Source organism: Anolis sagrei, chromosome 4 (assembly GCF_037176765.1).
Source record: "Anolis sagrei isolate rAnoSag1 chromosome 4, rAnoSag1.mat, whole genome shotgun sequence".
In the NCBI taxonomy this organism is placed as follows: domain Eukaryota; kingdom Metazoa; phylum Chordata; class Lepidosauria; order Squamata; family Dactyloidae; genus Anolis; species Anolis sagrei.
This window is the reverse complement of record NC_090024.1, coordinates 56,795,521-56,809,184: the sequence shown is the minus strand read 5'-3', so window position 1 is coordinate 56,809,184 and position 13,664 is coordinate 56,795,521. Positions and strand designations below refer to the sequence as shown.

The 13,664-nt window shown below is 38.1% G+C and overlaps 1 long non-coding RNA gene across 1 annotated transcript; it reads right to left on the bottom strand.

Moving 5' to 3' along the window:
• Positions 1-692: 692 nt before the first annotated feature.
• Positions 693-12,427, bottom strand: LOC132774784 (uncharacterized). Its single transcript, XR_010909732.1, has 4 exons — positions 12,349-12,427; positions 7,781-7,903; positions 5,457-5,581; positions 693-2,202 (listed from the first exon to the last, which is right to left on the bottom strand). It is a non-coding gene; the product is annotated as an uncharacterized lncRNA (long non-coding RNA).
• Between the last annotated feature and the right edge of the window lie 1,237 nt (positions 12,428-13,664).

Here is a 13,664-nt window from a genome sequence, read left to right as displayed (position 1 = left end):
CAGTCTCTTAAAGACTAGAATAGTAAAGCCTTGAAGTATTGTTGAAGATTTGTTCCTTAATAAAGACTTTGTTGTACTTTTAAAGACTCTAAAGCCCATTACTTCTGGAAGTCTCTAACAATCTCTCTTCGGGCACCCCGGCTTCCCACTGGGTTTAAAGTGTGCGTCCTGTAGAATAAAGAAATTTTGTTCGGACCCAGTGGCGACAGAACAGGTTGTATTAAAGCATAGTGCAGTTGTAGTTCTGGCAAATGCCACATAATAAGCACTGACAATTGCTACTGCTTTATTTATCTGAAGAATCCTTCTCCTTCTCTTCCACTTAAAAAAAGCCCAGTTTAATATATAAGTGGAGCTTGAAGACTTGTAAGTGTAGTTTGAAGACTTGAAAAATACATCATGGATGCAATTTTATTTTTCCTCTTTATTGTTTAGCCAGTTTAAGTAGGTTTTCATCTATATCAGTCAGAAAGAGGTCAGAACAATGTCCATTGCTCTGCAGCCTACAGGTGTAAAAGCAAAATAAATAAAAAGCTGCATAGATACAGCTATTCCTATCTCAATGTCTGTGAATATATGGATACAAATTATATTGTCTAGAAAACTGGATATTTTTCATAGGTTTTTAAAACAAGTAAATTCCCAGTGTCTCTGTCAGGACCCAGAAAACTTAAACAATGCCAGACACAAAATAAAGGTTCAAACACAGCTTTATTGCATACAAATGGACCTACAGAGCACTTAACTTCAGTGCTAAGGGTCTCAGGAGTGATTTGGCATCAAAAAGAAGTCATTACAAGAAACAAAAATATAATCCAGATTATAATGCTGCCTTATAATCCAGGTTAAACAAAAACTGAAGCAAACTGCTTGAAAATCAAAATGGTATCAAAACATAGTCACAGAAGCAGGAAAAACGTGGTTTCAAAACTAAGAAATGTTTCAGTCACAAAGATATTAAAGTTCAAAGTCCAGAAAAGCCAAAAGGAAACCGGTCCGTGGTCAATCCGTTGGTAAACAAGGCTGGAATGCTGGAATCATGAGGAAACAGGAGTACAGGAACACACGAAGCTGTAACCCAAGGTTGAAAGTTGGCAGCACAAAGAATTATGTCCTATAAAGACACTTTGCCTTCTGCGAAGTATAGTCCAAACTGAACCCCCTTTTATCTCAAAGTTCCTCCTCAGAGCTTGATGAGCTCCCCACCCTCTCGTCATCACTCTCAGCTGCCCCCAAACCTGCAGCTGAGTGCCCATCCCTCCACCTCTGCCAACGATTGTCAGGGTTCAGATCCTGCCAAGAATCCCCTGGCTGCCAATCCCCAGTGAACCCCTCAAACTCCTCACTAGAGGTGGGTTGGTTACAGATGTCCCTTATGTGTTGCACACGGGTCCAATCTAATTCCTCCTCTTCTTCCATATCACTCCCAGACTCAGAACTCCTTTCAAACCCAAGGAAATCTTCATCCTCTGTTGGTGCACAAAGTATTTCCCGAATACGCTTCCTTTGTAATTTCCCCTCAGACTCTGGCTCACAAGCAGCCCTTTTTACACCTCTGCTTACTTCCCCATCCCCCATCTCATAATCGGAGAAGCCTGGAAATGTGTCAGTATCACTTGGAGCCATAACGATTTCCCTAATGCGCTGATGCTGCTGTTCTCCCTCTGACTCCAAAGTAGACCCGTTCTCCCTGCTACCAGGAGTAGCAACTCGACCAACACGCTGAACTACAACAGTCTCCTGCAAGATATTTTATGAGTATCATGATTAGCTTCAGATGGGTCACAAAAGATAATCATCATTGACTGGTTGATCTTTGCCTTAGAGGTGGTTCTTTCTTATCAGTTTTTCTATGTTTAGAAGGAGCCAATGCTGGGAAACTCAGGCTCTGCTAAGACCGATTGAGCTGTCACAAGAGAGTCCAAACAGACCATCATTTTATCAGTTTTAGACTTGCTGTGACCACTAACCTTCACAGAGGTGGAGGACCAACTAAGATGGTCCGCCCCAGGAGACTGATGGTTGTGGACGGATTTCTGAGGAATCTTGGGGCTCTTCCTGTCCTGGAGCCTGGCAATCCTGTTGACGCCCTGGTTGATAGCTATAATAGCGAGATGTCCAGGGTGATTAACACGATCACTCCCGAACACCCCATCACGTTGCGTCGAGACACACCATCTCCTTGGTTCACCGAGGAGCTGGCTGTGATAAAACGTACGAGAAGGGGGCTAGAGTGCATATGGAGGAAATCTCGGTGGTCGGGCATCCGGACAACATGGCCGGTCCAGTGGAGTTGATGGCGGAGGACCATCGCTTCAATACTGGTGGGTTCTAGAAGGGGTTACACTCCCCCTAAAAGTTTGTGTATGCAGCTTGGGAATGCTCCTGGATCTGTCTCCCTAAATGTCAACTCAGATAGATATGACAGACAGGAGTACTTATTATCAACTTTGGCTGATATGCCAGCTGTACTGGTAACTTTAAGGTGTTATTTCTGCAATGAACTGGAGGGTTGGGATCCTTGAGGGGTCACAAGGGGTGTCAGAAAGGTCACCAAAGACAATTAGAAAACACAGTATTTTCTGTTGGTCATGGGGGTTCTATGTAGGAAGTTTGGCCCAATTCTTTTGTTGGTGGGGTTCAGAATGCTCTTTGATTATAGGTGAACTATAAATCCCAGCAACTACATCTCCCAAATTTCAAGGTCTATTTCTCCCAAACTCCACCAGTGTTGACATTTGGGCATATTGAGGATTCGTGCCAAGTTTGGTCCAGATCTATCATTGTCCACAGTGCTCTCTGGATATAGGTGAAGTACAACTCCAAGTTTAGTTCAATTCCATCGTTGGTGGAGTTCAAAATGTTCTTTGATTGTAGGGTAACTAAAAATCCCAGCAACCACAACTCCCAAATGACAAAATACCCCCCCCCCCCAACTACAGCAGTATTTAAATTTGGGTGTATTGGGTATTTGTGCCAAATTTGGTCCAGTTAATGAAAATACATTCTGTATATCAGATATTTACATGGCGATTCATAGCAGTAGCAAAATTACAGTTATGAAGTAGGAACGAAAATAATTTTATTGTTGGGAGTCATCACAACGTGAGGAACTATATTAAGGGGTTGCAACATTAGAAAGTTTGAGAAACACTGGGTCATGAGGACATCTAGGAGTGAGCATATTATACCCATTCTAAAGTCATTGCAAAGGTTGCCAATTAGTTTCTGGGAAAAATACAAAGGGTTTGTATATAATCTTTAGAAACCCTACATGGTTTTGATCCAGGTTGCCTTCAAGTTTTTCTCCCGTATTATGTGCCCTATACATGGGTTCTCTGGGGGATGCTTACTCCAGACACCCAGAACCTGACTGGTAGCCATGATCCAAAAACCTTTTCATTAGCTGCCTCTAGTCTGTGGAATAGCCTGACAGAAGAGATTCAACAGCTAAATAAGCTGTTCGGATTCAAGAAACAGCTGAAGACATATCTCTTCTAGCTAGCCTACCCAGACAATTTTGAACTATGAATTTTAAATGTGCATTCTATATTGTATTTTAATCCTTGCACTGTGTGTATTTTAATATATGTATTTTGTGTTGGTGTGTTTTAATGTATGTACGAGGGGTATTTTTTAAAGAAGGTCCGTTTGAACATAAGTACACAATGAAAGTTTATTTCAAAAAAGTAAATTTATTTTCAGAAAGTACATACTTCACTCTATGTTTTGACATAGTTGCCAAGTTTGTTCAAACACTTATCATACCTCTGAACCAATTTTAAAATACCCTGTTTACGAATCCTCTCTTCAACTGAAGCCACCAAATCGTCTGTAATCAAAGAAGGGCGACCGGAGCGGTCCTCATCATGGACGTTGTCACTGCCATCTTTGAATTGTCGTACCCACATATGCACTTTGCTTTCACTCATAACAGTATCACCGTACACTTCACAAATCTGTCAATGAATTTCTGCAGCAGGCAGGTTCCTTGCTGACAAAAACCGTATCACTGAGCGAACCTCACATGCGGCGGGTGAATTGATAGTCTTAAACATTTTAAAAGCACAGAACAGAACCGTACAGGTTAGCTACAGCGTGGAAACTGAGCACAATTGTTGCCGAGGCATGCTGGTACACAACACACGCGCTCATTGCAGTATGCGCGCGAACTACTAGTGTGTACAACAAAACGGACCTTAATTAAAAAATACCCCTTGTATTTTATGGTGATCTATTTTAACTGTGTTGTACCCCACCTTGGACCATGAAAAAAGCAGGTATGTAACAAATAAAATCTGTTGTTACTGTTGTTGCTGTTGCTGTTTTCTAATATTTGTGGGCTGGACACTGAACTGTGCTCATGCAGAAGTATGATTTTCATAAAGTAGCATATCCATGTGGGGGCCATATATGGAGCTGCTAAAACTTCCACAAACAGATTAGCACATTTTTCCAAGCCATTATACTTCCACAGATCTCACAAACTGTATGTATCTTTTCCATAAAAGTGCTGTTTTACTAAATGTTTATTTAACTTTACAACCATTCTATTTATTTAATATATATGTAACATATGGGACTCATTTACAAAGATGGCATGTTTCTATGAACACAGCCAAGCTATAAACCCAGTGGTTCTCTCACAAGGAGAGCTGGCAAATGCAAGCTAGCATTTATAGTATTCTGTTTATCTTCCTCTCTGATTAAATAAACAACTTTGTAAACAAACAGGTAGCATTTTCACAACTTCCTCTATCGTTTCTCTATTCATTTGGTAGGAGGCTTTCTATAAAGAGAACCCTCACCTTGGTTCTTCATTATTGTTCCCTGATTAGAATTGGAGGTCTTTAACATTTTTCCCCTACTCAACATCTGAAATTGAGGGTCTTGGATTTTTTTTTCTCATCAGACATTTGCACTTCAAGGAATTATTGATGTAAAAAGGAAATAAATCTTCATGGTACATGTATGGGCAGAATATCAAAATACTTGCATTCACACTCTATATTCAGCACAACTGAAACTGAAACTGACAAGTCAACTTACACTGTAAGTGAGACCTAAACTTCTTTTCCCTGCAAAGGATGAGTTCTGGAGCATTTGAAATAACAATAAAGGGTGTTTTCCCCTTCACTGCTATGCAGCTTCCTCCTATGGTCGGACTATGTGTATATATGCAAGTGTGTGCACCTACACAAACCCTGAAATTAACCATGGCTGCTACAGTCCTCAATATAGCTGACAAACTTGTCAAAGCAGCTATAGGATTCTCTGATCAGCAGAACTATGAGGTCCAGCAGAGAGAGGGGGAAGTTTCACAGAAATAAATGTTGGTTGCTAGGGTCCTTGATGTTCACAAGCATTCAATTTGGCAAATCTCTTTCTTGGTGCTTGTGTGTTTATTGGGATTCTTGACTTCTGAAGTGATTTGATTTAATGACTTCTTAACTTACCTTTTTGTCTTTGGTTATTGGACTACTGGCTTCATGGACTTCAAAACTAGGTGAAATTTTGCCCCTGTGCATTCCTTATTCTTCCATGATCTTGGATTATTTGTGTCTTCTTCCCTTATCATAATCTGCATCATTGGACAAACGAAAAGTGTATGTAATATGGACTTTACATGATAGACAAAGATTTCCAACCAAGATTATTTGGAATTTTTTGAAAATATTATTGATGGCAATAATACTTGATAATATTCAAGTCACAGACAAAACTTGATTTTCTAAAGATAAGCAAATCCTGATGAATAACTGGCCAGATAAGAACGTTTTCTATACTGGAATTATTTTATAAAAATGCTTTATACAGAAATTTTGCTCAGACAACAGCATTTTTTTCTGGAAAAAAATGATATTTTTTGTGTGTGCAGAAACCTGAACAGAAAATGTTGTTTCTACACAAGAATGTCTAGTGTTTCACAGAATAACATCCAAACCATGAATACCAGTAGTTCTCAGAAATTGCAGTTTCTTAGACTTCTTCACAATTGGGGATTTTTAAAAAGAAATTGCTCTTACCCATAAGAAGAAAATTTATGAACATTTACAGTTGTCCCTCCACATTGTGGTTTTGACTTTTGCAGATCGGATTTTTCATAGATTTAATTAAAATTATTTCTCTAGGAATCTCTAGGTCCTTCAATGTGACTATATGGTCAATTTTCTCCAGTCATGGTGGCAGGCCTAGAGATTTCTAGACAGAACACCTCTCTAGGAATCTCTAAGTCCTCCAGTGCTATTCTATAATAATCTTCCAGTGGACATTTGCCAAAGAGCTGTACTGGAAAATCCAGAAATTCTTAGCTGTTCTGTCAGGTTAAAAAATAGTGATTTTGGTATTTGTGGTTCTTCACTTCCATGGTGTTTTTCTGGTTCTAATTCCAGTGAATTGGGAGGTCAACTCTACATACATAGCATGTCTCAAACATCTACAGGATTCTGATCTTTTGATTCCTCCCCCCCCCCCTTCTTTCATCAGTGTTTTTGTTTTGCCTAGATTTAATAAAAATGATTATTAAACTGAAAAAAACACACATTATTATCTGGTTTTTTTGCTCTGCAGTGCAGTATTTAATTACATTTTGGAACAACAATCTTCCCAAGCCCTCATACACCTAGTCGTTGAAACCTGGCAAATTGTCAATCTTTTCACTTGCCTGCAAGTCTGTCTTTTTGGCCAAAGGAACTTAAAAGAAAGAGGCAGGCTCAAACATATGTTTTTCCCTTGTGTAATTTTCATAGAATGTTGGTCTCTGATAAAATGTTCAAGATCCAACAAATCTGATTAAAACAATGATTGATGAATATGAATGATACAGGAGGAGGCAAGGAGTATTTTGTGGTATTCATTTTAAAACAAACGTGTGCCCTAAAATGTACAATAATTTGCAAGCAGGAAGGACATCTTCATTTCTAAAATGGGGTCTTTTTAGAAGATAGGCAATAATGGGAGGATAAGTCCATTATTCATTTATAAGGGAATTAGCATAACAAAGCTGCTTAATGCGAGAGTTCAGAAAGCTCTGATTAATAAATTAATCCTTACATTTTACAATAGATCTCAGTTTTGAATAATTCTTATAAGAAAATCTTTTAATAACAGCAGTGTTTTTCTGCTAAAACATTAACCCTTGTTATGCTGTTACACAATGGCCAACAAGCAGCACTGTTGTGTTTTCTTTCTCAGCAGTTCAGTCCTAAATGAGTCATTCCAGACCAGAATTTCTCAACCTTTACTTTAATTGTGAGAACCCATGGAACCCCTTCATTAAACTTAGTACATCTACAGCTATTATCATTATTATTGTTGCATTTCAATTGCTTTTGTGTAATCCCTTGTGACCTCTCACATAACCCATAGGGTTCCAGAGTACTCTGGTGGAGAAAATTACTTTAGAACAGTGGTTCTCAGCTTGTGGGTTCTCAGATGTTTTAGCCTTCAACTGGCTGGGATTTCTGGGAGTTGTAGGCCAAAACACCTGGGAACCCACAAGTTGAGAACCACTGCTTTAGAAAGAGGTAGCCATGGGGTGGGGGACAGAAAGTGACATGGTTACATTCTGATTCTATGCAGGAAACATGGGAAACTTACAGTTCTTTGTGTGTTGTTGAACCTGAGCTTACATTAGCCTCACCTATTGTATCAATCTGACCTTGAAGGAGCTGGGAGTGGTGACAGCCGACAGGGAGCTCTGGCATGGGCTGGTCCATGAGGTCACGAAGAGTCGGAGATGACTGAACGAATAAACAACAAATTGTATCAATATACAGACCTGATAGAGTTCACCAGAAGGGCAAGACATTCCTTATTAATTTTTGTATTCTTCATTGTATTCTTCATTGAGTTTAATTATCTTTCTCCTGTGCTAATGATTTTTGCATGTCTCATGATCTCTCTGGAAAGGAAAGGGAGGAGAAGCCATTATACAAGGTTGTAGACATTGTGAATGAAATTGATCTCTCTGGATCATGGGAGAAAGCCTTTCTGTTTGCTGAGGTTTTTCTGATTAAATCTTCTCAGAATTGTGCTGTAAGGCTAGATAAATCAGTAGGGTAATATTTAGGCTGCAGTGCTCTTTGACCCCAAAGAATGACTTGATCTGAAAGCACCAAGAGAAATCACAGCCCCCCTCTTTCTCCTCTTCCAAATGGGTAGTCACTGTCTGAAACTTCATACAGTAGCAGCAAGGGGATAATAGCCTCATGTATATGGTACTGGTGGCAAAAAATTAAAATAAAATAAAGGATATGTAGTAGGCAATGGGAAGTCTAACAAAGTGAAATATAGTGCACACTATTTAAAACATTTTGCTTGACTACATAGAGGATAAACATGTGTGAAGACACCCTAGAAATAATCTTGAAGAATTATGGAGAGTTGTTGGATATTTATACATGCATAATTGAGAATAATGTAGATCTTAAAACACAATGGATGCCCACATTATTTTAGATCAAATTGCAAAATTATACCACAGGAAAGTATTAAACTCAGTTGATCTCTCTCCAGCTTGATCTTTTCAATCCTCTTCAGAATTCTGAAGGAAAAAAGACTTGGGATTTTCCATGAATCTTTTGAAATCCAAGAATACAGCCTATTTCATCCTTATTTGCCATCTATACAGCACCTCCTAAATTTCTTTCTATTTTCTTTTCTCTGCTTGAAGAACTTCCAAACACTCTCCCTTTATTTCAAACTAACTTCACCTGGGGTAAAAGGAAGGATGGAAGAAGAGGACCTCTATTACTCTGGTCCTCTATTAGCCCTTCCTCCCTGATTTCCGCATTAGAAGCATCTCTTTCACAGAGGTTCTAGAGCCTAAGAACCAATATCCTACTATATACATATCTTTCTGTTGGGGAAATTTCATTTTGTACAGTTTTCAGGTGTTCACCTTGTCTCCAGTCCATACCTGCCATTGTTGCTTTCTCACACAGAAACTTTTACTATTATCATTTCCTTATTGTTTTTCATACTACATTATGAAAACCATTGATTTATGGCTTACTGTAATAGTTATTTCAGCTATGGGCACAATGAAAACAGGTATTCAGGTTGTGTGTATAAAGAACCCAAGACAAAAACTGTTTGTAGCAGGTTAGCTACAGAAGGGGTGACCTTAACATATACATAGGTTATTTTGTTCACCTAAAAGCTCCTTTTCCCAATCTTTATTCTCAATCTTTCCTGTTATGTCAACAGGCCTGTTTCTTAAACCTAATCATTCATTTTTACAATCTGCATTGGATTGATAAAGCTTTATTATATTTTTCTGCAATTCCAGATGAAGCACAATCATTTCCCCCATCTTCCGGAATCATCCAGCAGCTTTCTTAATCCTCCCGCTTTGAAAGGTTTTAACTTTTTTTGTCTTCAACTTTTTAAACCTCAGTGAATCAGTCCCTTTCATCCAGAAAACCCTTTAAAAAGGTTTTATCTGGATGTTGTTATTCAGACATCTAGGGTAAATGAGCTCTGAATCTGTGGAGTGAACTGCTGGAAAACCTTTCTACCTTCCAAATTTGAAGCAAAGATGAATTCCCTGCTCTTTAAATCATTTGTGCATATCTGAATCTTAGCATTTCTGCTGAGCACTGACTGTATTGAACTATATCCAAAGCAACACAGCAATGCTTAAGTGCCACTGAAATTTAAAAGACTTTTATTAATCATGACAAACTTGTCCCATTGATTTCAGAAAAACTCATCTATACCTAAGGGCTAAGTAAGTACACTCACACACAAAGAGATACATTATAGCGATGCTGGAGAAATTCTACCTACAAATTATAGTATGAAATCCACTGATTGTGAAACATCAGAGTATTGTGTGGGTTGGATCTTAGATAATCACCAGGTTTCATATGTCTCAGAATGCTCTGGTGCAGTTTTTGGCAGATTAGACACACCAGACTCTACATATTTTAAATATTCATAAATTTAACATGTTTATCAACTCATAGCAGCTACAATCTACCAAGATAATTATGGAACATCTTTAGGAGATCATTCCATGTGCCAAGTGATCCCACTTTTCCTCCAATGAGTTCAAGTATGCCAATGTTTAAAACTCATCTGCAAGAATGAAAATATTATCTTTGTTCCCTAGGAATCCTGGAGGCAGTGATGTAATTTATCTGATCCTAAACGTGGTTTCAACTATTCATGAACATCTCTTTTATGCAAAAGTTAATTCTTACCTTGAACAAAATTTAAAGATGATGCAAAGTAATCAACTACTAGGTTCTTGTGGGTTTTTTCGGACTATAGAGCCATGTTCTAGAGGCATTTCTCCTAAATGAGGAGAAATGCCTCTAGAACATGGCTCTATAGCCCGAAAAAACCCACAAGAATCTAGTGATTCCAGCCATGAAAGCCTTCGACAATACATTAATCAACTACTCTTTTTTCAGACATTTCTACCTACATGTGTTCTAAAAATCCAAAATAAATAAATATACAGAATCCCAAACATCTCTGGTCCTAAGCATTGTGAACAAAGGATAGTCAGCTTATACCAAATATTCCCAAGGTTTGTTCATTTGAAAAATAATAATAATGAAGAATTACACCCCATGCAGATCTTTTAGTCATATAGGAATACCTAAGGACCTCTTCACATAAGCTAAAATTTGGCGGTACAGGCTTTTTGCAGTTTCACCACAAAACCTACCAGCTCCCATTACACTCCGGAAAAGTACTTCCAGAGTGGCTTCGTGGTGAAAGAGCCAAAAGAAAATCCCTGCCACCACCAAAAAATAGCCGGAAGCACACGATGGGATACTTCCCATCTTCTCATTGGGACAGATGGGTTGAGTTAGCTTCGTGAGGTTTTTCCCCATGTTAGTAGGTAGGGGGGAAGTTGGGACAGTGTGGGGCGACAGGTTCCCATGCCCCTGTGATACACAGAAATACACAGTGATTCTGGTAGCACATGTGAAGAAGTCCTAAGAGGGGAAATGGAAATATTTAAAATCAACCAGTCTTTTCCATTTGATATTACCGACTGTACAAATGTTCTATATACAGTATCACTTAAGGACCTTTTTTCTGAATCATCATTTCTTTCATGTATATTGATTACTGTTTCAGTCCTCACAATTTCTCAACATGAGGGAAAAACAAATTTGTGTAACATTAATTTTATGAGTGTGTAGTGGTCACCACTACTGTGGTGTTGGAGGAAAGTTCTGAAAGTGCCTTGGGCTGCCAGAAGATCCAACCAGTCCATACTTCAGGAAATTAAGCCTGACTGCTCACTGGAGGGAAGGATAGTAGAGGCAAAGTACTTTGGCCACATCATGAGAAGAAAGGAAAGCTTAGAGAAGACAATGATGCTGGGGAAAATGGAAGGAAAAAGGAAGTGGGGCTGACCAAGGGCAAGGTGGATGGATGGCATCCTTGAAGTGACTGGATTGACCTTGAAGGATGGATGGCATCCTTGAAGTGACTGGATTGACCTCCATGAGGTCACGAAGAATCAGAAACAACTGAATGAATGAACAACAACAAGTGGTCACCACAGATTTCCTAGAAGGTAGTGAATATCTTTGAACTCCATGTACTTCCCTCATTTTTTTCAATCAATACCTAATAGGCAAAACAGAAGAAAAAATTCATCCATTTAGAAGCTGCCAGTCAACCAAGGCACACACTCCAACAGACACTGATGGGTCCCAGAATTTTGTGGTGCAAAATGAATGTTACCTTTTATTGAAAAATGTTGTTCTCATGAGTTTAAGACTTAACTCTGCATGATTTTAAGGCATTCGTTTCCAGGGATGCAATTGGACTTATCTCTGGACTATTTAGCATGGAACTGTGCTAAGTCGAGAATTGCCATTATAAAGCAAAAAGATTAATAATAGTGGGATATAATGGAATGGCATTGACTTGCTGTTCCCTCGAAAGATGAGATACAAACTAAAAGCAATAAGACACCAATAGCTGTAGATGATGCTTCATTTCTGGCAACATAGCAAAAGTAATATATTAGCTGTAGGCAGGTACATTAATCTAGCTCATAAAATAATATGAAATCATTTCAATGGCTTTGTCTTGTCCCTTTACCACATTTTCATTAGGGTCTTTCCTGTAAAATTATTTGTAAAACCATATGGTCACAAAATACATGAAAATGAAATTTGAATCATTACTAAAAAGGTTTATTAGTACAGGCATGTGTTTTTTTCCTAACATTTTAGTGTTCTCTTAGTTTTCCTCGTCAGTTATAGTACTTGATCATTTTCATCTTAAAAGAGCACACACCACACAAATTTAAATTTTAATCTTTTTTTGCCTCTTTGCTATCTCTTCTTACCCCCCCCCCCCCCCACCTACTATGGACATTCTTCTTTCGGTCTTCTACACTTTCTCTATGAAGCACATGTTCCCCTTCTTTCGATGTAAAAATCTGCACAATAAAAAAAAATAAAATAAAAAGAGCATTGCCCAGTCATGAAAGAAATAACCATTAGTAAAAAGACTTCTATACAAAAAATTTAAGTGTTTGCTTGTTTCTCTGCCTGTTTTGCTACAATATACAATTGTGAAAACCACTTGTTTGATGGCCACAAAACTGGGTGTGTTTTCGAAATGAAATAATGATTGCATATTTGTTTTGCATCAGATCCATTAACTGCTTCAGATAGTTGTGAGGAAAATAAGACATCCCAGAGTTGGGGTTTCTTTTTGTTTTTGTTTCTTGCTCCAGAGTGTGCATTAATGAAGTGTTCTTGGCTAAAGTTGATATTTCTGTTCAGCCTGACATCTAAAATATGTTCATACAAATTTGGTACTGACTGGCAAACTTTAGCTTTTCTACCCACTTTTTGGGTTGGGGTAATCACTTATTTTTGTCTCTTCTGTCTGAAATATGGTGTAAAATAAATTTTAGGGAATGTAAGTGCATCTGAATCAAATCATAAGTAAAATCTACAGCATTCGAGAAAGAAAATGAGCTTCATGCATGCCAAGTAGGAGAAATAGCAAGACATTAATTTACTACATGAATACATTACCCTATGGAGTTTGGAATGTTCCATGTGGTTCATCCCATTCCTTCATATCATTGCTAAAACTTTGTGAAAATGCTTAGACAAATAGACTGGGATCTTCTATCACAGTCTACCGTATGTATTAGGCCTGTGTGATCAATTAAAACATTGTTTCACTACGCTTTATAAAATTGGAGAGGGGGATGAATAGTTTTTGAGAGTGTTTCTGAAATTATTGACCGAAACAGTTTTGTAACTATAATGTAGTAACTTTTTTGTTACTTTTTTCATTAAGTAATTGAGCAAGTGGGGAAATTTCAAGGACTCATTTCTCCCTCATTTTAGAGCCATTGTGGTGGAACTTGCTATAATTGTACCACATATTTTCCACTGTTAGTCCACCAAGTTTCAGAACGTTACACTCATCCACTAGTTTTTGGAATATTTTTGATTTTTTTTACAAACAATATATTTTGAAACAACAAGAGATATCTACTTGAATTGTATATACAATACACAAGATAACCAGGACATCAATCCCCCAAGTTTCAGAAAGATTCACACATCTACTGATTTTGGAAGATTTTAAAAAGTTAAACAACAACATTTGCCTCCTCAAAAACCCACAACAGCAATCTCCTTGAATGTCTGTCTAACAGT